The sequence below is a fragment of the Cydia amplana genome, chromosome 4 (genome assembly GCF_948474715.1).
Source record: "Cydia amplana chromosome 4, ilCydAmpl1.1, whole genome shotgun sequence".
Classification (NCBI taxonomy): domain Eukaryota; kingdom Metazoa; phylum Arthropoda; class Insecta; order Lepidoptera; family Tortricidae; genus Cydia; species Cydia amplana.
Window position 1 is genome coordinate 16,801,833 of NC_086072.1, and position 25,037 is coordinate 16,826,869.

General features: G+C 35.8%; 1 protein-coding gene and 1 non-coding gene across 3 annotated transcripts in view; both read left to right on the top strand.

Annotated features, from left to right (window-relative positions):
* LOC134647320 (mucin-2) overlaps positions 1–25,037 on the top strand; it is a 141,928-nt gene that overhangs the window by 99,159 nt on the left and 17,732 nt on the right. The window lies entirely within an intron of this gene.
* Positions 15,299–15,371, top strand: Trnaa-agc (transfer RNA alanine (anticodon AGC)). The gene has a single exon. It is a non-coding gene; the product is annotated as a tRNA-Ala (tRNA).

Sequence of the window (25,037 nt, forward strand, 5' to 3'; positions counted from 1 at the left end):
TCCTATTTGCGATGTACCGCGAGGGCATTAAAAGATTTTTGAATAAAGCTTAGAAAATTATACTATTTGAAATTCGAACCGGATATTCTGTAACATCACTTAAATACTATATTTATGCTTAGTTTTTAAGCTTAGTTATTAATTTTAGTTTGTAATTTTTATTTTAAGGCTTTTTATTATTTGTTTTATTACTTTTAGAATTTTAAACAATAAAAGTTGACATTAAAAAAAAACTAACAAAAATATATTATATGTTTTGAAAAAGCGGCCAAGTGCGAGTCGGACTCGCCCATGAAGGGTTCCGTATTTAGGCGATTTATGACGTATTAAAAAAAAACTACTTACTAGATCTCGTTCAAACCAATTTTCGGTGGAAGTTTACATGGTAATGTACATCGTATATTTTTTTTAGTTTTATCATTCTCTTATTTTAGAAGTTACAGGGGGGGGGGGCACACATTTTACCACTTTGGAAGTGTCTCTCGCGCAAACTATTCAGTTTAGAAAAAAATGATATTAGAAACCTCAATATCATTTTTGAAGACCTATTCATAGATACCCGACACGTATGGGTTTGATGAAAAAAAAATTTTTGAGTTTCAGTTCGAAGTATGGGGAACCCCAAAAAATTATTGTTTTTTTTCTATTCTTGTATGAAAATCTTAATGCGGTTCACAGAATACATCTACTTACCAAGTTTCAACAGTATAGTTCTTATAGTTTCGGAGACAGTGGCTGTGACATACGGACGGACAGACAGACGGACAGACGGACAGACAGACAGACATGACGAATCCATAAGGGTTCCGTTTTTTGCCATTTAGCTACGGAACCCTAAAAAGTATATAAGAAAATGCCACTCGCTTGCCTATTGTATTCTGCGAGTTAAGTAAGATAATTCAATATTATATTGTAGAATTCATTATGTTCGGTTCCGTTCACAATCGCATACATAAATATTAATGACGGTATTACCACCAACTTAGGCCCACTTGCACCATATCACTAACCCGGGGTTAACCGGTTAAACAGAGTTACCATGGTTACAAATACAATTAGGCACTAGGTTAACGGTTAAACCGCTAAACCCCGGGTTACTGATGGATGGTGCAAGTGGGCCTTAACAAGATATTAAGAATCCATAGCAATCCTCCTAAGTCCCTGCGTACAAATTTTTGTACATCTTTCAAAATATTTTTAACTTTCATTGAGTAACTAAGGGTTCCAAATTAAAAAAACAAAACAAACGCCTCTGGGTCTCAGGAGGCTATGTCAACAAATTCATTGTCGTTCGTTTCGCTCCCGCGGAGAGATTCTTTGCTCAGGCCCCTAAGTGTTAACTCACGAAGTAACTAATCTCCGTTCTTGACCTACTCGGTAACTAGCGAAAACGCAGTCATTGCATCTCTTGTAATTGCATGAATTATTAGTAATTTACCTCGGTGTTTAGGCTTTAATTCACAAACTAGCGTTTCACTGGATTTGGTCACGTGAACTTTGATAGAATTTAGAAATACCTAATATGAAATATAACTAGTGTAATATTTACATAAATGCAGACTATAAACAACTGGATAAAAAAAAAATGGTAATTAATGTATGGTATTTATTACTTACCTCTAATTAAGACTTATTAAGTAAACCTTTTAAATGTTAATATGTACGAGTGAATTTTAGTTACAGTATACATAAGTATTTAACTATTAGGACATTACGATTTACGAACAATAATATACTTACCTATTGTTCGTATTTTGTGCATAAGAAATGTTTTCCCAAGTATGAGTTACTGCTGATCTCATCCCTGTATTAATTGAACCTCATCTCAAAATTAATGATTAAGCCTATATTGTAAGATTTTATTAACCAATTGAATACATTTGCCCCTGGATCTATTAAAACATAGCACTTCGATTTGTAGTGTAATTATGAACATTATAAATAACATGTTATACACTATATGTCTTTTAAACTGGCAATAAATTCTCATTAATAAATACGCAGTTTCCATTAAGTTTTAAGGATAACTAGTAATTACGGCAATTTAAAAAATAACATCTTGAACAGCTACAAATACGGAATAGTGCAGGAAACGAAACGCATATTGATGCTCTTAATAAGGACAACCTTCATTACAACATTCATAACATTAACATAAATTCGTACGATGGTCGATTAATATAAAATTACTGATCAAAGTGCTACCAAAATTAATTTTAATTGTACAGGAACCAAATAATATAAAAGTAAACGATTTTTAACAATTCGATGCCTTGGAGATATTTACTTTTTTTGATTACTTTAATTTTTGAGGATGCTGACCTCTGCCTACAGAGGAATGTATGACTTTAATTAAATAATCACTTCAATAAAGGTTTGTTCGTAGACGTTTTTTAAAGGAGTATTTATAATTAATAAATTAAATTTCAAACGAATAGTTATACACACCTACGAGGGGCGTTCAAAATATTCTCGGTATTGATATCTTACGACCTCTTCTAAAATTTCTTTCGTTACTGGCCGCTAAGGTTTATTCATTGACATTAAAAAAAAGTATAATTCGAACCGAGATAGTCTTTTGTTTTTCTGCAATTGCTGAACAAACATGAACATCCTGTGCGAATTGACAATGTTAACTAAATTAGAACATCGATGCGTGATAAAATTCTTGACAAAACAGGGTAAAAATCAAAAAACCATAAAAGAGGAAATGGATTGTGTTTACCGTGAGTCTGCTCCTTCTTTATCTACCATTCAAAAGTGGTCAAGCGAGTTTAAACGCGGAAGGGAGAGTATTGAAGATGACCCTAGACCTGGCCGGCCTGTAGTAGCTACTTCACAAGAAAATATTGATAAAGTGGAAAAACTTATATTGGAAGATGGTCGAGTGAAGGTAAAATCTATAGCACAAGTAACCAATCTCTCTATTGGTACCGTACATGATATTATACATGACCATCTTAATATGTCAAAAGTAAGTGCAAGATGGGTTCCGCGAATGCTGACTCGGCTTCAAAAAGACATGCGTGTAGCTTGTTGTTCCGATTTTATTGACCTGTGCGGTGAAAATCCTGATGAGGTGCTGCAAAGAATAGTTACTGGAGATGAAACCTGGGTTCATCATTATGACCCAGAGAGTAAACAAGAGTCCATGCAGTGGCACATTAAGGGTTCAGCTCATCCCAAGAAGTTGAAGGTCATCCCTTCAGCTGGCAAGGTCATGGCCACGATATTTTGGGATTGTGAAGGAGTATTACTAATCGATTATAAAGAAAAAGGTGTAAATATCACAGGACAGTACTACGCTAACATTCTACGTCAATTAAAGGATGTAATTAAAGAAAAGAGGCGAGGAAAGTTAACCAAAGGTATTCTGCTTCTGCATGACAACGCCCCCGTCCATACTGCTCATATTGCCAAGGCAGCTATTGTTGAACGTGGGTTTAAAACTGTTACTCACCCACCGTATAGTCCGGACTTAGCCCCCAGCGACTTCTTTTTGCTCCCCAATCTTAAAAAGGATCTGCGTGGAAATAAATTTTCTGACGATGAAGCATTGAAGGCGGCAGTGGAGGAGCATTTTTACACGAAAGATAAAAAATATTTTTACGAGGGATTAAAAAAAATAATTGATCGATCTTTTAAGTGTATGAACATAGGGGGGGAGTATATTGAAAAATAAAAATATCAAACTTTTCGTACTTGTTTGTTTTCATTCTCATACCGAGAATATTTTGAATACCCCTCGTATATCAAGCAAATGATGACTGTCTAAAGCAGAAAATAAATACAGATTTTGCTTATTACGTAATCACACATGTAAATGTATATTGAATATCTCTCTTATATCAAGTATCTCAGCACTAGCTGCGAGTGTTAATTTTAATAATTTACATTGTATGTACCTATATGTAAAACGAATACTTACTAATTTAATATGTATGAATAGGACACAAATCTTCATAAATGTAACCGCGCTGAAAATTATGGGGCGTTGTGTTTATTTAACGCCTGTCCGACATAATGTACCTACGCAGCTAAGCCATAATGTAACATTTCTGATGTATGAGGTGTCTGCTTGCTGCATGCGAAGCATTATGCGTGTAAGCTTTTAAGTTTGAGAGTACAGAAGAGAATGTAGAGAGCTGCAAAATTGCATGTACACATTAATAATGGAACTCATTCATAAAGTAACTATGCACTTTTGCAGTTGGGTTATTATGTCTAAAACTGATGGTTAATTCTAAATATTTACCTACCAACAAAATAAGTGCTATGTATGTTTTCAAAAGGTATTTCATAACACGAACTTTTATTTCAGCTATAGTTCGTTTTTTTTAGCATTAGAAAGAAGGTAAGCGATCTTGACACGTCTTTTAATTGAAAAACGTTTTTTAAAAATCAGTAACTATTACTTATGAAAGCAGATGAATATAAATGATCGTATTAGATTCATAATTGTTACATATTTGCAATTATTTATTTTTAAAACGTGTTTTCAATAAAAAGACACGTCAAGATTGTTTACCTTATTTCTAATGTAAAAAAAACGAACTATATAGTAGGTATACTTCCACAATCTATTATACCAGCCTAACCAGACTCATGACAATAGTAAATTACTAGACAATCACCACTATTAGAACCACATTTGCACTAATAACGTCTGTCTCGGGTAAATGATATTAACCACCATTTAAGGTTGCAAGTGTGAAGTGGCTGCCGTGGTTTACCGGATACGACGGTGTCGAAATTGCTCAACAGTCGCCCGTTAATCGTTCACGATTAGCTGACTATGATGTATTAAGTAGATACTTTGATAAACGATTATTTAATATGTAACAAAGTACTATTCATGTTTTTAGTATCACGTATCTAGCTTTTGTTGCCCTTTTGGGTGTCCGAAATCATGTGACACTGTAAAACTAGAAGTCAAACTATAAGTACCTACCTAGTTTCATATTTTGTGTTTCTGAGGGGCTACCGCGAAAACCGAAATTCGCAAATTGCGGGCATCTTTCTCTTTTACTCCAAGGAAGGCGTAATTAAAAGAGCGACAGAGAAAGATGCCCGCAATTTGCGAACTTCGATTTTCGCGGTTATAGCCCTGATTAGGTCCTTTTAATACCTTGGATAATAATGATCTCTTTATCTATCCTACCGCATAAGGTTGCAAAGGGCTGCTTGGAGGTCTAGTTTCGGTTGAAGTATTTGCACCACTTTTATAGGCACTATCAACAAATCCCCCAATTAAAAAATTTAGAGCTTCGCTAATAAATCATTAATTAATCTCCGTAATGCGTTTCAAACACACAATATAACGCGTTATTAATGGTCCATAAATATTACATAACTACTGTCTATAATGTTAATACGATCACTTTTTCCTAATTAACTACTAAGCGGACTATTTTTTCTGCTTGTTATTTTTGTATTTGACTGTTTGAATAGTAAAAAGTGTAAACATGGTAATTAAGTAACTAGGTACGTCATTATAAATCTTCATATCAGTTCAAACCAGAGCTCGGAACCGGTTTTTGCAAAAACTTCGAAATAACCATTCTCCAAAATATTGCCATATGAAGCTCATTTTACTCAGAGTCATTTGTACTTTCAACATGAAAAAGGTGACCCAAAATGTTGTATGATTTTTGTTCCCAGAGCGTAACGTTCATAAAAATTTTTTAAAGTCAATACAGAAATGAGACGGTCTGGAATTGAGTTTTTGGGGCACATTTTTTCTTGTACGAGGCGTGAAAGTATCATATCTATCGTATCATATTTTTGTATCATATCTAGACACTCAAGAACACTTCATGTTTAGAAGAGATGATATTTCCACCTATCCCCACTAAAAATAGGAGCGTCTAAATAGGTTCCACCTATCCCTACCAGTGGGGAAAGATGGAAAAAAATCCATGCATCCCTATTAGTGGAGACAACCCGGTAGGGATAGGTGGAACAGGCGGAAAAAATACCTTTTTTACTACCATACAAAAAATACCGGTATCCGATCCCTGGTTCAAACATAGGTACTTTGAAAATTTTGGCAGATTGTATCTTAAGTTATTATCAAAAACCTACATCTTGATATTATATAGTGGGTCCATAGTAAAGCCACATGCCGGATAACTTGCACAATTCACGTCGGCAGGTCCCGTCACGATGACAGCCTGACAGCGAATTAGAATGGTATTTCTGTACGGTCGGTTACGCTTCGCTAAATTGTTCATATAGTCGGAGCAACGTAAGGGTTGATTTTATACAGTTACGAATTGTTCCTTATACATATAAAGCTAACAGTTAAATGGTAGATCTTAGCTTCATATAAATAAAAGATTCGATTCATAACTGTCAAATATCAATACTTACGTTACGCCGACTATAAATTGCTAGTGGCGCGCCGAGCTTATAGTTTGATCAAGCTTAGTAACTCTGGTTACATCCCGTGTGCTATGGGAATTATAACTCGTATAGGAATAGGTATTTTCGCATAATGGATTCTCAATTTAATTAGGTTTTAGGTGTAGGAGTAATCTAGTATAAATATATAATTGTCAATTAAATTAGGACTTTAGATTTGAGTAATTATTTGAATTTAAGTAGGTAGGTAAAACCATGATTAACTATTTTGATAATAACCTACACATAAAGGAAATTGTGCAGCGGATGCACTCAGTCCTGCTATACATATAAATTACTTACGGTAATTTCTATTCATTAAAAAAATTCATCATATAAAATACCTATAGCAATGTCCCATTCTATTAACATTAAATAAAAATAAATATTCAATTACATTATGACGATCAAACAATTTTAACTGACACTGAAACCTGTTACTTATTTAAACTGCTTACTTATTTAAGTGCAAAAGTTAAAATAATATATTTTATTTTATTTTAAATATAGTTTCAATAGATAAATACTTATTGTATAATATCAGTGTCCAATTTCATAAACGCTGTTAACGAACAAATTACATTAAACTTTAATGGCCAATCTATTTTATCCATACTGCAGTTGCTACTGACGCAAGCCACACACCGGCCAATTTCTAAAGTCTAATCTTTATCGTCTTAGTTACCTAGCAGTGGCGGCACGTCCATAAAAGCCGATTCCCACCGGCTTGCTTGTTTTTGGACGTTTAAGCAGAGTTGTAAAGGAAATATGTAAGCCAAATTAGCCCCGGCTTGCCTATGGATATGTTTGACGCGCCGCCACTGTTACCGAGTAGGTATTCATGACACTTACATATCTACGAAACGTATGCATTACTTATATGACATTATCTAGCTGTCTGCCCAACAATGTCCAAGTATTATAAACCCGCACGTCCACCGATTGACCGATCAGCTGTCGATGCATTGCGCCAGCGGTCGGCAACCCGCGGCCCGCGGGCCGCATGCGGCCCGTGAACCTGTCACTTGCGGCCCGCGAGCCTCCCTGGATATTTTGTATGTAATATTGGCTATGCCTAGTCTAGTCATAAATATTAACAAAATGCGGCCCGCGTCAACTTCGTTAACTACAATGTGGCCCTTGGCTAAAAGGTTGCCGACCGCTGCATTGCGCAATGATCAGGCGCAACTTCCTTCCTAGCTGATTGACGTGGCATTTATTCACGAAATAGGATGACTGGTGGCAGACTTAAGTCGATGTGTCAAGAGTTAGTATGGAACTTATGATGAAGATTGGAGACATGTTTAGGTAACAGGTCAGGCCGCGTGTTGTAAGTTCAGTTAATTGCAAGATGTGTTAGAATGGCGCATGGCATGTTGAAAATAAACTTATCCAGTACCAGAAAGAGCAACACCTTGACGACAGCGAGTTTTTTTTTTCTAAACAGCTGTTATACCTATTTGTAGCACTCATTTATAATTCAATAAATAAAATCACTTTTTATTGACTGTTGAGTATTGCGTTATTACAAACACTTGTAAGTATAATCTTAAATATAAGACTTTGCATGTAGATATCCCTGGCATGTTTGGCTACCGCGACAACCGAAATTCACAAGTTGCGTGGATCTTTCTCTTTTACTCTAATGAAGGCGTAATTAAAGTGACAGAGAAAAATGCCCGCAATATGCGAACTTCGATTTTCGCGGCTATAGCCCTGGATTACTCGGTTGTGAGTTTGCCACTGGCACATATACAATGGTATCGTGACGCCTGCATTTCTTGCCACGAAAAATGCCATGGTAAAAGCCAAAAAAACTGTTTCCCAAGTCACTTTTTGCTGGCACATACTTTGAAGACAATAAAAACTTTAATCAATCGCTTGTGTCATTCATAAATTGAAATTCGTCGCAACCCTTTCGCCGATCGGTTGCGCCGGCGCCGGTGTTTGCACACAGCAAGGTCGTGAGTGAATTGAATAGCGGCGGAAATGTAGTAGGAAGGCATGTGTCAGGAGTTCTAAACCTTTTAGAGCGAATGTCGGTCTAGTTTAGGTAATATGTAAATTGATGGAGTCAATCGGATTTTTTGCTAGATTTCATATTTTTTAACACATTAAAAAAACTGGCTAGAGACAAAGTAAGATATACTTAGTAAATTAAAAAAACATCAAATACACTTTAATATTGGTCCAAGATAATACATACCTACTTATACTTCGAATAGCGACGGTATGGACAGTCTATACATAAAATTGAATTGATTTACAAATAAAATAAAATGGTTGATATCGCGTTTAAATCGTTTTATATCATTAATATTTAATATCTGTCGCGGTAACCAAGATTATATGTGTAAATAATATTAAAAATTATGTGGAATATTAGAAAACTTTTTAATTTTCAATTACAACAGTATTGAGGGAACGTGCGTACCTAACTTTATTGTATAAAGTTTTCCAAGAATCTTACTTTATCTACTTGAAGTCCCGTGACCAGTAGCTTTAACAAAGAATGCAGAACAAAAAGGTTGGCATGCACTCAATCTAAGCTTTTTTACATAAGTTGAAAGTGATACACATTTCTCTGCGTACGGAGTCATGTCACGACTCACGACTGCGGCCGCTTGCCTCCGAGCGGTGTTCTAATTGGTATAACTGCCGACACATGTATTGTTATCAAACTATGATATAAGTCGCCGTTTTGCAACCTATTTTCTGTTGTATGTGTGTTGTGCTCGCAATATGTAGGTACTTATTTGTTTTCCGCGTTGGCTTAATATAGCCGGATATAGTGAGGTTTTATTCATCGCTTTAGTTGCAGTTTTAGAATGATAAGAAAATAAGGTTAATTTACAGTTTTTTAATTGCTGCGATGTGAATTGCATTAAATGAATAATGAAAATATTATGCGACAATTTTACACAAATCTACCTAGTTCCACAGTGAGCGCAATGTTGTGTTTACTATACAACGACATTATAATATCTATATATCTTACTAAAGTACATAGAAAACATCCATAACTCAGGAACAAATATTTATTTGTAATACACAAATAAATAGTAGCTCAAACAATATTAAGAAGCCCCCTTTTCATCTACATATATAAAATTACGTCTATAATGTTTGACTAAGTAGATGAGAGGCAATTAGGTACGTTTTTATTTATTTATAAACAGAGCTTACTAACCAACTGTTTTTTCATTTCAGGTACATAATCAGGCGTTTAACGAAAAAGTGAAACCATTCTATTTATCTAGGCTACCACCAGTCTACTACTTACCTACTTAAAAAATCGGTTTCACAAAGAAACCGAAAGTGTTTTGTAACTACGCAATCAAATATCGTGATTTAAATTATCGAGACAATCACATCTCTCATTGAGTTAAAACTGGATTTTAAAACGCTTTGCATTTAAATCGAGTAATCGTTTGTAGTAATCACACGATACGACTTACTTAATAGATATATTATAGATATTGATCCATTCTCTAAGGTAAGTACCTAAACATTTTTATGGTTCAAGTTATAAGCTTATCATATTATAAAAAAAAACTAACTAAAACGGCCATTAGTATATATGTTTACGATTCCCGAATAACTAGCAAAATGGCATTGCCTTTTGCATTTTTCAAATAGTACCTAGTCCATGTTCTGCTAATTATTTTATTTGTGGGTCTTCGTCAAATTTGAAAAATTTGCTTTGTCATTCACGATTCATAAATCATAGTATCAGTCATAAACTGAGAAGGTATGTAAAATGTTTTTTTTTTTAGTTAATAGTGCTCCTTCACTACTTCATTTCAGCGATAAAGTTTTGCCTGTACGGTAACTCTGAGAAGTCCCCGTGTATTCTAATAACCTACCATTGCCATAGTTCCTATTCATATACCTAGACATTCATAGTTCCTAGACCAAATGTCTCAAATTCCGCATGCCCTACCTTAGACCACCGCGCGCTGTTGCGACAGTCACGACCACGGTGTCACTGTCTGTCGTCGGCTTTGTCCGTCTACTCCCGTTGGTTACCCTAACCAAAATAACCTGACCTACTACTCCGTAAGTTCTACTTGTAATTGTAGAGTACAATTCTACTGGTTTAGCTAAGTCTTCGCCCGTGTTTGAAATGACAATTGTTGCGCCTGCGACTCAGATCTTGCAACACGGCAACCGTGGCAGGTTAATTTGCGTTGTCCCGTACGGTGTCTGTCAGGAGCGGAAATAAAGGATTAGTTGTAATGAGAGTAAGCTAATCGAATGCTTGTTCTAATCAAGTGCTTGCGTAGTAATTTGATAAACGATTAAAGGTGAGATTATTGTCTAAGTATCCAGCTAGAAGTACATTTCTTTTTCAACGATTGACTCAGGTTAGTTAGGTAGGTACTTTAGATAGTTTAGATATTACACTATAAAAAAGTATTACACAACATATAGGTACCTACTATCCAATCAAAATATGTATGATTTACTTTCAGCCATCTATTACCTATTAAGTATGCATATTAGGGTGGTTCACGTTTTGTATGGGAAAAATTCAAACTCTAGCTAGAAGAAGCAGCACCCCCTTACTTTGTTACACTTATTATCTATCTAATATCTTTATACGAGCAATTCTTGTAATACCTTTAAACGAGCAATTCTTGATTATTTATTTATTTATATATATTTCGGGGATCTCGGAAACGGCTCTAACGATTTCGATGAAATTTACTATATGGGGGTTTTCAGGGGCGAAAAATCGATTTAGCTAGGTCTTATCTCTCGGAAAACGCGCATTTATGAGTTTTAATATGTTTTCCGAGCAAAGCTCGGTCTCCCAGATATTGTTGATAAAATACGCCAAGTTTTGTAACATTTTTTTTAGGTTATATGAAATTGAAGAAAAATAATTTATTTTTTATTTAAATTTAAGTATCTGTTTACGCAACTTTTTGGCCCATTAATCACTGGACAAGCACTTAATCAGAAATCACAATTTAAAAAACATTTCGTCAAAATATGGACATTAAGTATAAATCTAAGTGCTCAAATAGAAAGGTAGTCACCACTAACCTTTAATAAAGACATTAAGGGTCAATCATGACATTGCCGTCACAGTTTCCCACAATCTAGATGCGTATTCAGTTCCCACCGTTGCGCACGCGCAGGCGTGGCAGAAGGCCGCTGCCGCTGGCGCAACCCACGCGCACGTCATTAATGATCGGGCTAATTAATAATCTACTCACTTCGCGTAAAGTGGAGGAATCTCTCAAATTTAAGCTTTCACGTTGGGTTGTCACACTGCGCTGATAATACCATTCAAATTCATCTTACGATTGCGCCCACTATACATTTTAAATTTTATTAGCTGATGTAGGTACGGAGTTGGAATAATGAAAATTAAATACAGTGATAGAAAACAATTGACTGTTGAAAAAACTACATTAGGGCGTCTTTGCCGCGGAGTAATTTTGGCGTTAGGGAGCTTACGTAAAAATAGGAACGTTGCGAAAACTGGTAAATTATTTCGTATCATGCAGCTAATTAGGTACCCATTTAATTTATGTAATTCTTTACAAATCTGAAGATAATGATTTACGCTAAGAATTAAACAACATTTTTTGCAAGTTTACTTAAATTATTAGGAAAACGCAAGGCCTTCAATCAGGATATTTAAGTATATCTTTACATTCAGCTGGAGATTTCTAAACAATTTTTGGCTTGTTTTGTCAAGGTATTGGATATCACATGTCGTGTCTTTGTTTAAATCACATCCATTTCTCTGGGTATGAAGGGAGAATCTAAGGGCGTATCAATAAGGTGAACTTAAATATGTGCGAGAAAGCAATTTTATATTAACTTTCTACCACCAGTCTTTAGTATACAACTTAAGAAAACTAACGTTTACCAAAGAGGTATTTATCCTCATTTGATATCTTAAGAGGTACAACGGCAATAGTGCCTACCATAAATCATAGAAAAGCGGATCTCGAAGTTGGGCGGAATATTAAATGTATACCTCATTACCTATTGCTTATAGCAGGTAGTTTGAAGTATTTTCTCTGTAAGACACCATTGCCGTACGTAGAATCGTCTGACCCACACCCATAGGTCACGCTCCGCTGTCCACGAAAATGCTTCATGTAATGAAACTTTCTTTGTTATCAAATGCACACGCAACACATTACGTTACTTATTGGCTGATTCGTCACGGAACCTTCGTGAAGGTCATCGTAAGGTTACAGGTCTAGGTGTATTTGTTACGTCACAATTGCTTCATAGATCAATGGTTATCATGTTATAATTAAATAAATATTTGAATGTCAGTAGGTCAAATTAACCGAATTTAGGTTAGTATCATTAGAACTTGTACATAGGTGCATCTTTTCTATTTGTCGTTGCGGTTCCATCAATGTATTGTATCAAAGTTGTAAATTACAGCGTTTAACAAAAAAAAGCAACAACGGTTGCACTCCGGGAGTGCCGATAGAAGTGAAAACTCACCTCACTATGTTACCGACGTCCGGTAACACGATACATGAAGTTTAGCGGAGGTATTCTATTTATTTATTCTATATTATTATCATTCTCAAATAAGATTACACTTTTTCATTGACATGTTTATTTACATACTGCCATGACAACGTCAAATTATTTGAACATAGGTAAAGAGTCTTGAAAAGGAGTCCGCAACATAAATGTCAAATAACATTGAGTTTTCTTTATTGATTTAAATGCCATTTAAATTATGAGTGGCCACCTTACATATTGTACATATAATGACATCATTGAAGTTTGCATTGGATGCATTGATCCGGTAGCCACGCGTATCTCAAGATACTAGACATTTTGTAATGTTGGGTACCTACAATGAAGTTAGCTTCGCTTGGTTTGCCACGATTTATACTTTCAATGGAGTACACAAAACAAAAATTTCAAAAAAGAAGTTTATGAACAAAGTTTTGGTAATTATAATATTTAAATAAATAAAAACTCTTACCTACTGAAACTTTTTCTTAAACTGAATATATAGTTTGTTTGTCTGCCAAATTGCTTCTAGGTATGAAATTTAGATATGAGCGCCGATAGGCATACAGCCGGCGGCGGCGCGCCGGTCAAAATTGGTCGGCGGCGGCGGCGAATCGGCGGCGTGGCCTTGAAACACCTTCGATTAATGAAAAAAGAATTCAAACCAAAATTTTACCGAAAAAACATGATTTTGATGTAAGAAAGTTATGAAATAAATGCATTTTTTATTTTCAAGGATAATTTATTGAACAATAGTACGAAAAAAATTGATATCGTATAAACTGTGGATAAGCGGTATCGCGCGGCATCAGAGGCGGTCTTAATCATGGCTTTGGCCGGAAGATCTTAGCGAGGCCCTTATCTTTTATGCTAAGTTAAAAATTGCGGATTGACTGTATCAGGGAAACGTCTTGTCGACAGTCCAAAAAAACGAGCTCCGTCATTAACCAATATCGACCCAACAAAACCGATTTATGTCAAAAAGTGAGGCCCAACGCCGAGCTCCATGTAACACCGAAGACTTGATTTCGACACCTCCCAATGCGAGGCCAGAGGATGAGCTGCAGGTAAGCATACAGCTAAGAATCGAACGCCAAGTGTAAGCTTGGCTGACGGCTGAACGCCTGCAGCGCCGATTGCGGCGCGCTTCTGTGCGAGGCCGAGCTGCAAGAGAGCAGGGCGAGGGTGCAGGCCGATAAAGACTGAAGCCATAGTGTTAGAGATCTGGAGCTTTCCTGCGGGCGCATTCGTGCGACGCCAAAGGCTGAGCTGAAATGAAGCCAAGATCGGATAAGGACCAATGCTAAAGCGTTTTAAAACAGGCCGAAAATTGAGCTCCAAACAGGGCCAAAAACTTGCAGGTTCAGATAGCGGCCTAATTCCATGCGAGCGATGCAAGGCCGAAGATTAAGCTGCGAGAGAGCAAAGCTTGAAATTTCAACAGTGGCCAAGTTTAATTGAGATCCGATTCTGACGCCCTTCCGTACGAAGCCAACGGCCGGACATTTGGACGTGGAAACGCTTAATATCTCAAAATTAACCCCATTTTATACCTTTTAAAGACGTTTAACCATGCTTGCAATGGTTAAATTTGTGGTAAATGACGGATGGTTAGCTGGCAAAATTAGTTATGCATTGGATCGGTAATCCAAAGATGTGGGTTCGAGTCTCACGTTAGCCAGAGTTGATCACAGTAAATTTTTTCATTGTGATTGACATGTCTAGTGTATATATACAATCTATAAAATGTAATGTGGAACGTTCCACAATAAAAATGGAAGGAAATCAGTATGTTTATTACAAGCATATTGATGTTAAAATTGATATTAAATAATTTCGTTTCCCCAAGACTAGTAGCGCGGTTACTAGATAGATAGTTTGACTTTGCCTTCGATATTTTTGAATTATATGGGCCTAAAATAACTTTTGAATGCCTATAAACTATTCGAAGTGGCGCCGTTAATGATCTAAACTCGATTAAAAATATATTATCTGATTCTGAAAGTAGTAGTAACTACCAAGGTCACGCCGATGCCACGCCGATAGCGCAGCGTCGGCGGCGGCGGCGCGAAAATTTTGTCGGCGGCGGCGGCGCGCCGGCGCGGCGCTCATATCTAGTATGAATATAGGATTTTTAGTTTAAGTATAGAAGAATTTTTATATACTTATATTTAATGATGATGATTTGAATTTTTATCCAGCGATTACAAAAAACAATCATAAAATTAATTTTATATCAAGCAGAAACGTTTGCGAACGATGCTATTAAGCTTAGAAACAAATTAAAAGTGGAATAATTCACTGTTTTGGGTGGGACTGGGGTTCAAGTCCCAAGACCAACCAAGACATATAAGGTGGAAATCTGGAAATATTCGCTGTATTGGGTAAGGTCTTGGTAGCTCAGTTGACAGAGCACTGAGCTAGCGATCCAGTGGTCGTGGGTTCAAGTCCCACTCAAGACAGTGAATGTTTCCACTATTGATTAATTAATCATAAGATTAACCCACTAAGACCCGAGCCCCCTAATCTCAATTTTCTTAACCTGAAAATAAGGTGGTGAAGAAAACCAGTACTTTTCTGTGTAGGTAAGTAAGTCACCTTCAATATAAAAACAAAATAATCACTTCTAGTAGGAACCATAACAAAGTACAAAGCCTTTACCACCGCACTCGTACTTGCTTACTTTCAACTTGAACTTTGAATCAAGTTGATTGAAACAAGTTGCCACGACCACCCACGATATTGTCTTTATAGTTCTTTGTCCTACATCCTGGATACCAGTCCTCTTGACGTCAAGTGGTTTTTAGGGTTCCGTACGCAAAGGGTAAAAACGGGACCCTATTACTAAGACTCCGCTGTCCGTCCGTCCGTCCGTCCGTCCGTCTGTCACCAGGCTGTATCTCACGAACCGTGATAGATAGATAGACAACTGAAATTTTCACAGATGATGTATTTCTGTTGCCGCTATAACAACAAATACTAAAAACAGAATAATATAAAGATTTAAGTGGGGCTCCCATACAACAAACGTGATTTTTGACCGAAGTTAAGCAACGTCGGGCGGGGTCAGTACTTGGATGGGTAACCGTTTTTTTGCTTGTTTTTTTTTGCTTGTTTTGCTCTATTTTTTGTTGATGGTGCGGAACCCTCCGTGCGCGAGTCCGACTCGCACTTGGCCGGTTTTTTTTATTCATTGGCACATAAATACCTTGTCCTCGTGAAATAATTTCGCACAGGAAATTGATATAATAATATATACTTGGGCGAAATGCCAAGGTCGTTCATACGCAAGTGCTCTACATATGGTGCAAATGAATATAAACCGGATTAGATCAATCACGTTTAATGTTGACATTAATATGCGATGGAGCATTATAACAAACATATGTATATCCTCTAGCCGCCCAGACATCAAAACTTGCCAATACAAATGCACATATTTGATTTCACAAACGGGTCTACCGCGATATAATTTCATTGTTTTTACCTTAAATTCTGACCGATTCCGAATTATATCGCGGTAGACTCGTTTGTGAAATTAAATATGTGTACAAAACGCGAGAGTTTAAAGTGTTATAATACAAATTCAATTTTGATTCGTCCAAATAAAGATTCAAATTAGAATGGAACGGGAGACCTTTTATAGGCCTCTTGACGCTAGAGGATAAGACAGAATTATTTTAAATGTGTAATAGTAGGCGCAAACAATGTTATTATAATTTAAAATTAAGTATTTTAAAGAATAAATCAACGCTAAGAAGTTATTATGTCCCGCAACATGAGGCAAAAGTAATATATGTACTTATGTAAATGCATTTAAGTACCATGTACTAGCTATTAGAATAGCTGATGGTTTTACTCTTTATAATATAACTTTATAAGTCAAGAGAACACGTCACAATGACAACCATCATGTTCAGATCAATTCAGATTCTTTGGGTACATGTTTTAATTGACTGACAATGAGTAAGAATCATATTTGTACATATCTTTCAAGTCAACATGCAAAACATACTGGTCATCGAGTCTCATTTTTATGCTTTCGCAATGGATAATGAATGCGTCGTATTTTTCTTTTATTTGGCGATGTTAATTTTTGTCAGGAGTGTCCCGGCAAGGCGGCAACCTTGAGGCCGTATTTCGTAACCGAGCAGGCATATCTTAAAGTCGTGTATAGAAAAAAAGTGAAAATACTACGATTACGGTAGCGCAGCCCACCGTGACAGAACTAACGCGTGCCTTAAGCTATGAGCGATCGACTGTATATTTATTTGAGAATTTGATATCTAATTCATAGGGTAAAAACGGGCCCCTATTACTAAGACTCCACTGTCCGTCTGTCTGTCTGTCACCAGGCTGTATCTCATGAACCGTAATAGACAGACAGACAGTTGAAATTTTCACAGATGATGTATTTCTGTGGCCGCTATAACAACAAATACTCAAAAGTACGGAACCGTCGGTGGGCGAGTCCGACTCGCACTCCTCTAGATTTTTTTTGGTAGGTTTAATGTATGGACTACTTCGATCTGTTATTGATCCAACTTCCTGGGGTTCTATCTAAACCATATTTTATTTACGTATGTGATTCGTAAGATCGTGATGTGATTTGTATTTCTTTTACAAATGTCAAATTGTCGTTAATATTGCTCATTATCATTAGTGCATGGTTTTTTTTAATATATCATATATTATGTACATCGCACGCTTAGTGTTTATAACTTGGGCATAAATTATAGGGCGGTGGTGGGGAAAGCCGTGTGGTAATATAGTGCAACGATCGACGAAATATATTCTTTGTTTCAAAGTATGACAACGGAAGTATAGACTATTATTAATGACAATTTTATTTGTCAAGTAGACATTACAAGTACTTCCTTGTTGTTACTAAACTAGTAAAGTAATTTCTCATTTCGTTTGCCAGCAATTTGAAAGGTTTTTAATATCTTTAGGTTTGCTACTAAATAGGGAAGTACGTCATTTTGAAAAATATAATAATTAGGTATATGATAAATAGATCGTGCTAAAAGTCCAGTATTCCTACTGCTAAATAATACGTGATGTGATGCTAATAAACAATCTTGCCGTTTTTCAATCATAAACGTAACGTATACCTACATACGGAGAATGTATTCGACATATTTATGTTCTTTAAATCCAAACACATTAGCTTAAACTTATTCTCTGAGATCTCCATAATATCATGATGCAAATATCAAAATATAGGATTATGCATTATAACATCACGTCTCAAATGTCATCCCACGTTCATTAAGATCCTTGTCTCTGTGTGAGTCAAATAAGATACTTTCTTTCGTACTCTTGCTTCAAACAAAGTTATCGAGCAGATTTGAAAGTCCAAATAACATGTTTTAACTTTTAAAATTATTTTATATAATCTACAGTAAATTAAATTGCGCGAGTCAATTACAAAAACATTTAGTACTTGCCTCGGGTTATTATACGCATCATATTCGAAAAATAATGGCCACTATACTATTAATTAGACCCGAGATTTTGAGCATCGTAGAGCGGCCTGCGGCTGTGTTGCTGTACACATCCTACACAATTTACCTAATAGCCTAAACTATTATAGTGTCGCAATTATTAAAAATTCTAAATTACAACTTACATAGTGACAGGTACATATATAAAATTTCTAAACATTTCTTGTGACTTAAGTTAACGATAGACAAACTCGACCTTAACAGTTCTTACAAAGTTTTGTCCATCATGTAACGAACACGTTCAAGATCTGCTCATATTTTTTTTAATATCACTAAGTACACACTAACCGCTTCACTAAAATGAAATGCTAAAATGTCTCTATCTCTAGCTCGACACTAGTAGTGTGAAAGATGATCTCGAGACACATGTCATATGTGTCTATTGGATTTGTTTGTTAAAAAATCAACACGATTTATATCGACGTAAACAATATATGGAGGAGACAGTAAGAGTAACATAAAAAAATGTTTTTGGATTTGTTTGTTCATACTTAATTTACATAATATATATATTGCATATATAATACCCTACCTTTAATAATTTGTAAATCTATTAATTTCACGGCTCAATGAAACATGATTCTATATCTACCCATGTATCTGCAACATGCAGTGTTTTACGCCTTTACGTAACGGAATTGCCATAATGTAAGCGTAATAGAATTTGCCGACCATTCGGAGCAATTTACAGCATTCCTGTTTTATTGACGATAATTCCAATTTATTGTACCAGTCCATATAGCCTTCCGCGGGACTGATTCTAGGTACATAACTAACTAACTATGTTTACTTGAGAAATGTAATGCACATTGCAAATTTCTTTGCGACCAAAAGGCAAGTTTTTTCTAGTTGCCTTATATTATTTACATTTGTAATCATAATCAATATAAGTACCTAAGACAACTAGAGTACTATAATAGGTAATAAAGATTGGTGCTGTCCTTCGTGCTAAATTTTCGACGGTCACCTTATACTTTGTCACAAACAGTCATAATAAACATATTACATATGTAGTACACAATGTACAGAAACTGAGAGGTGATATAAACAGACCTGGAGGTTCATTAAACACAATATTAATAAAATAAAAAGGTAGGTAAAAACAACGTAGTAAGTAATTTAAGAATACATAACTAAGCACACAATCAAGGAACAATGAAAACGGGCCACGCTGTGTAGTAATTGCCACACAAACAGACCCATCCCCAATGGCCCTGAGTGTGCAGTAATAATATATGTCAAAATGTATTGATACAGTTAGGAATGAGGTACTAAAAGAGATTACGTCTCACAAGCATTTTTAGACTAGACAAGGAATTATTAAAAGGATCAATATAGAACAAATGTTTATTATAGAAACTGGGGACTCGTCTGAAAAGGGTATGTCTAGCATAGTTCTTACGAGAAAAGCTCACATGGAATAAAGATCTAGGTCGTAAGGGGAGACGGGGACAACCAAACGTCACTAATTTTAGGAGATCAGGACAGTTGATGTTACCTTTAAGAATTTTAAACAGAAACATAACATAATATCTAAGTAATTTTTACGATTAAGGAGAGAATGGACACAAAAGTGCTTTGCCGCTAATGCTGAATTTTCAAAGTATGTACCTGTTCTGTAAGCTAAAGATTTCAAGAAAATGTTTTGTATCAAACGGTCAATGTGGACTTTGTACTGAGGTGACCAAACTATGCTAGGAACCAAATTCAAGGATACTTCTAACTAGAGGATAAAACAATAACTTATAGGTAGGTATAGTTAATTACTAGCTAGTATTAGCTTATACTTAATTGAAACAGTTACTATTTTAATTAAATAGGTAATACGTTTTATACTTGATAGTAAATGATTTTCGCATTCCAATTGTATCTACCTACACCAGGCGTGTCTCACTCCGCGATTTCGTCGCTTTGCTACAGGTAGCTAAAAGTACATCCGTTCGACCCCAATTTTGGGGAAGGCCATAAGCCGCGCGTGGCGCTGTCGCCACCTAGCGGCCATATCTGTGCTCATCGTAACAGACGCGTTTTGTTAGAGAGTGAGTCTTCTGTACCTAGTACTATTATTTATTCTGTGCCTACACATAATTTATCTATATTAAACAATCGCCCCACAATAGCACTTAACCACAAGTTAAATAAATCGCATTACGCTCTAAATAAATTAAGGCGCACATTTTCGCATGTCAAATGTAACGATCCCAAAGCCTACGTTAACAATCGTAATGAATTTAGTGAGAGGTCCAAGGCCTTCGATATATCATAACGATTGTTCAGACCACGACTGGCCAGTTCTTATTATAGGGTGTTTCAACGTCTAGCTACGAGTACCTACATTGCGAGTTGAATATGTATCATACTATACAACTTTTACTACGGGCCGAACGTCGAAATCGCTAAAAAAAATATTTAGATACGTTTCGGCTGATCAGGTTTCAAAGTTTTCTATGGTGAAGCAATCCTTTTTTTAGAGATATTTGCGTCGGTTCTGTGGTAAAAGTTGTTAGGCATGACCTACATTGCTCTCGGTGTATGTCCAGGTGTTGAAAAGACACCCTGTATAGGTGGAGCCGTTCTGTTCAGTATAGCGAAAGGTCACACAAAGGGCAGGGCACGATTTGGCATTGTTTGAGAGCAACTATAACTATGGTTGCTTAATTGAGAGCATGGCCCGTAAACATGTATGGCCAATTGTTAACGTCTTTTATGAGTTTTGAAATAATGAGTTATCAAAATTGGATTGCCAATGTTAATTTGCAGTGTTTCGATTGCTAAAATGTAGTTTAGAAATCAATTTAGTATATATTGTTTTTAAAGCTTGATTGATTTTGATATCACAATCTGTTGACTCGTGTATCGTTGATTTGAATGCATACACAATAACCTAAATCTGAAATCGAATTAAAAAGTAAGGTCAAGCATTCATACCATATACACGATCTGTCATTTCATTAAGCATGTTTATATTTCGTCAGGTATTGTTAACTCAGCTGTCAATCAGCGGCGTCATTGACAATACAGCCTACACGGCACCGGCCATCTAGACTTGAGAAAATGCCCGATGGTTTTCAAAGCCACGCCGTCCCCTCTTATTTATGCGACATTACAATTGTAAGATTAAAGATACAATAAATCATCCGTGTTGTCCGTGCACCTACCCGATATCCTGGGTCCACCCACGACTATCCTGGACCATTACTACCCACGTAAGGATCTACATCTACGGACTTCATTGCATTGACTTGAATTGCTTGTAATAGTCTGTCTGTTTGCTCTTGTTGCATTATTCCGATTACGGATTGAAGTTTTGCTTATATCTTGTATCTTTGATGTTTTAGTGTTTTACTCTTATTTGGTGGGATGGTCTTGACGCAAAGGGAGGTTACATTACAGCGCTTGGGAGTATCCTTGTGCTGAAGGTGAACTTATCAATTGTTTAAGAACTACGTTGTATTTTAATCTCAAATGATGAAATTCTTTTACATAACATAATATGAGATTGTTCGCTCTTCCTTAATGGTGTGCAAAATAAATGTACCTATCCATTTGCCTATTTGGTTTGCCGAAATAGACTAATTAAATCATTAACAAGGCAGGGATTTGCAGCGGCTACGACTGCTACTTATATACTGCTACTTATAGCTACTAGCATAGTAGGTTAATAAATTAACATAAGAATCTTTTTTCTTCTATTTTAACCCTGTACCAACTTTTCTGGTCCAATTAAAAGTCGAGACTGTGTACGTACCTCGTTTTTTAGCTCCATTTTATAGGAATTCATAGGTCTGGTGGGCGTCGGTCTGTTTCGAAATTGGTTTAGAATGCAAATTTATCGCAAAGTGCCGCCATATCCTGCGTATAAAATTTCTTGAGACCTATTTTTATGTTTCTCAACACGGAATGGTACTTTAGAAGCATATTGTTTTAAAAAAGGACAAAGATTCAAAGTTTTGTTACAAAGATACGAACTGCACTTTATGCAAATATTTTCTGTGCTTTCGTTTAGTGCTTGTCATCTTTATCTATTTGATATAGGGCTTGAAAGTGACCTTTTCAAAATATATTAAATAATGTTATGGATAAGCCGGCCGGCTTATATCATTATGCTCTCCATCAAACGTTTCATCACAAATCATCTCGATATTCCCACACAGCCTGATGAATAATTGGCGTAGTACAGCCATTTGCAACACCGATCAAGGAATCAGTCGATTGATTAACGAGGTAGATACACCGGCGGTTGCGGCAACTGGGCCGATTTCGATAATGCCTAGTTGCTTGAACTTCAGGGCGTGTGTTCCGGCTCTAGGTTTCGATGCAACTCAGGATGTTACTGATTTGGCTCGGATGGGTGCTTTTGGTGTTGGCGTGTCCTGTCGATAATGGGTGGAAGGAATGGTGTTGATTCGATTACTAGTAATATCCTGCACCATTAATACTGGATTCGGACCATACGTTAATTATTTATTACATTTAGAGCAAAATATTTATGTAGTCACTGTAAAGCTGAGTTAACAGACTGTTGTATTTTTGGTATGTTTCATTCGGCAGCCATATAACCAAAGGACAATTATGTGTCGTGATTAGCATTAAATAGGTTAAGAAACCCTAAATTATAATTAGGGTACTTAATATGGAACATATACCTAAATATGTCATGTCGAATTAAACTGTTACAAGGGTGCTAGGCCACCGGCGGGCGCGCAGCCCGCGGCACGTTCCATGACGGCCGAGTGTCGACACGATCATTACTGGCTACACCTCATCACACATTAGCTAATTTAAACCTTATGCCTATGGTTTTAAGAATGAAAATTGTATTATTTACTTTATTTCAGAGACAGACAAAATTATTGACCGACCACTTTTATAATGCACTTCAGTTATTCTACTTGCTATGTTTTTAAGCTTGAGAATGTATAAAGCAGCTCTATGGAGAAGGTTTAAATAAGTTTGTATGGTCTATTGATAAAAACGGGGGTATAGTGAATTACGAGTGGCATTTATCTAGTGTTAAATGTCAATCTTGTTTAATGTAGGGCAATTGTTGCGAATTTTGTTTAGGAAAATTAATGATTCGTATTTACGACAGCATTGCAACCATTTATGAAATCATTGTTTCGATGTTTTTTTATACATGTCATCTTAAATTAGGTATGTGAAATGTAAGGATAATAAATATATTAAAATTTTCTCAAAAAACTAAACATATCAGATTACTAGGATCTATTAGCGATTAGCTACCTATACCTAATTCTAAAGAAGTTACCCCAAACTCTACAAAAACAAAAATAAAGTAGAAATATTCAACTTAATTATGGAAAACTGTTGCCTACAATATCCTTAGCCCACATGTACAGTTTACATTGAAACATTATGCTTTAACAAAACAATTTTACAAAATTACAGAAGTCACAACTTACATTACCCTTTCTGCACTTCCTTCTTCATCTGGACGTACCGCTAACTATCTGTAAACAAAGTGCCACATTCAATCACTGACCTACGTTGTATTACTTGCGTACACCGCGAAATTTATATCGCATAACCCATTATTATCTCTAATGCATCATGCTAAAGGTCATTTTCAATTGTTTCAAGTAAGTACATCATCGAACTTTATAGCTTTTAGTTCGTATTGAGCGTTGTGGGAAACGCATGCTTGGTCGGTAGTTAGTTACCATTGTTGTTGTTTAATGGTGCTAATGTTCTCATGTTAGTTCTGACAAGGTTTTGTTGCAACATGTGTAAGGACCTTAAGAAGTAATATCTAGTGAGATATGCATTGATAATTAAATGTAGGAATTTTATTTCTTAATTATTAATAATTGCATTTATTAATTGTAGATCTGTATCTTATAATAAACCATTGGTAGAACTTTTAATTAATACCTTAAGTAGGTTAATGTTAAGCTACTTGCAACAATAACATTCTGTGTACTTATTAGGGCTTGCAATTCGAATATTCGAATATTCGAATTTGTCGAGTATTCGACCTGTTTTGATATTCGAATATTCGGCCGCTCAGGTTTCGAATATTCGAATATTTTTTATTACTATAAAAAAAGCTATGTCATCCGCTGTAGTTACAGTTTCTGTGTGTTTTCCGGGTATTTACAGTGAATGAGGAACGGTAGGTACACAAATACGAAAGAAAATAATATTTTTACTGTATTCCTCTCGATAGACTTCGTGAATACAGTGAAACCTAACTCAATTTAAAAGAAAACCAAATCAAAATGTTTGTTATTTTTACGGTGCGTAAGTTTTAAGTTAAAGGGTCATTCTGTTTATTCAGTACAAGCGTACGTTAAGCGAATTTTTGAAGTCTAAACCTTGCCACTTATCGCAATTCTCAAATTTAATCATACCAAACCTGCCCAACTTGGTAATCTAGCCATGCACCTTTAGCTGACGAATAATCCACCCAGTATTCAACTAAATTTTTCCCTTAAATATTCCAATATTATATAATTAGCCGACCATTAGGAATAATAACTTGCCAAAACAAATAAAGTCAATAAAGATTCAAAATACAATGAAATTAAAGGCCTTTTTACAGGCCTCTGAGTGATTGCAAGTTAATTTGAATCGGAAAATAATTACCTACTAAAAAAAATA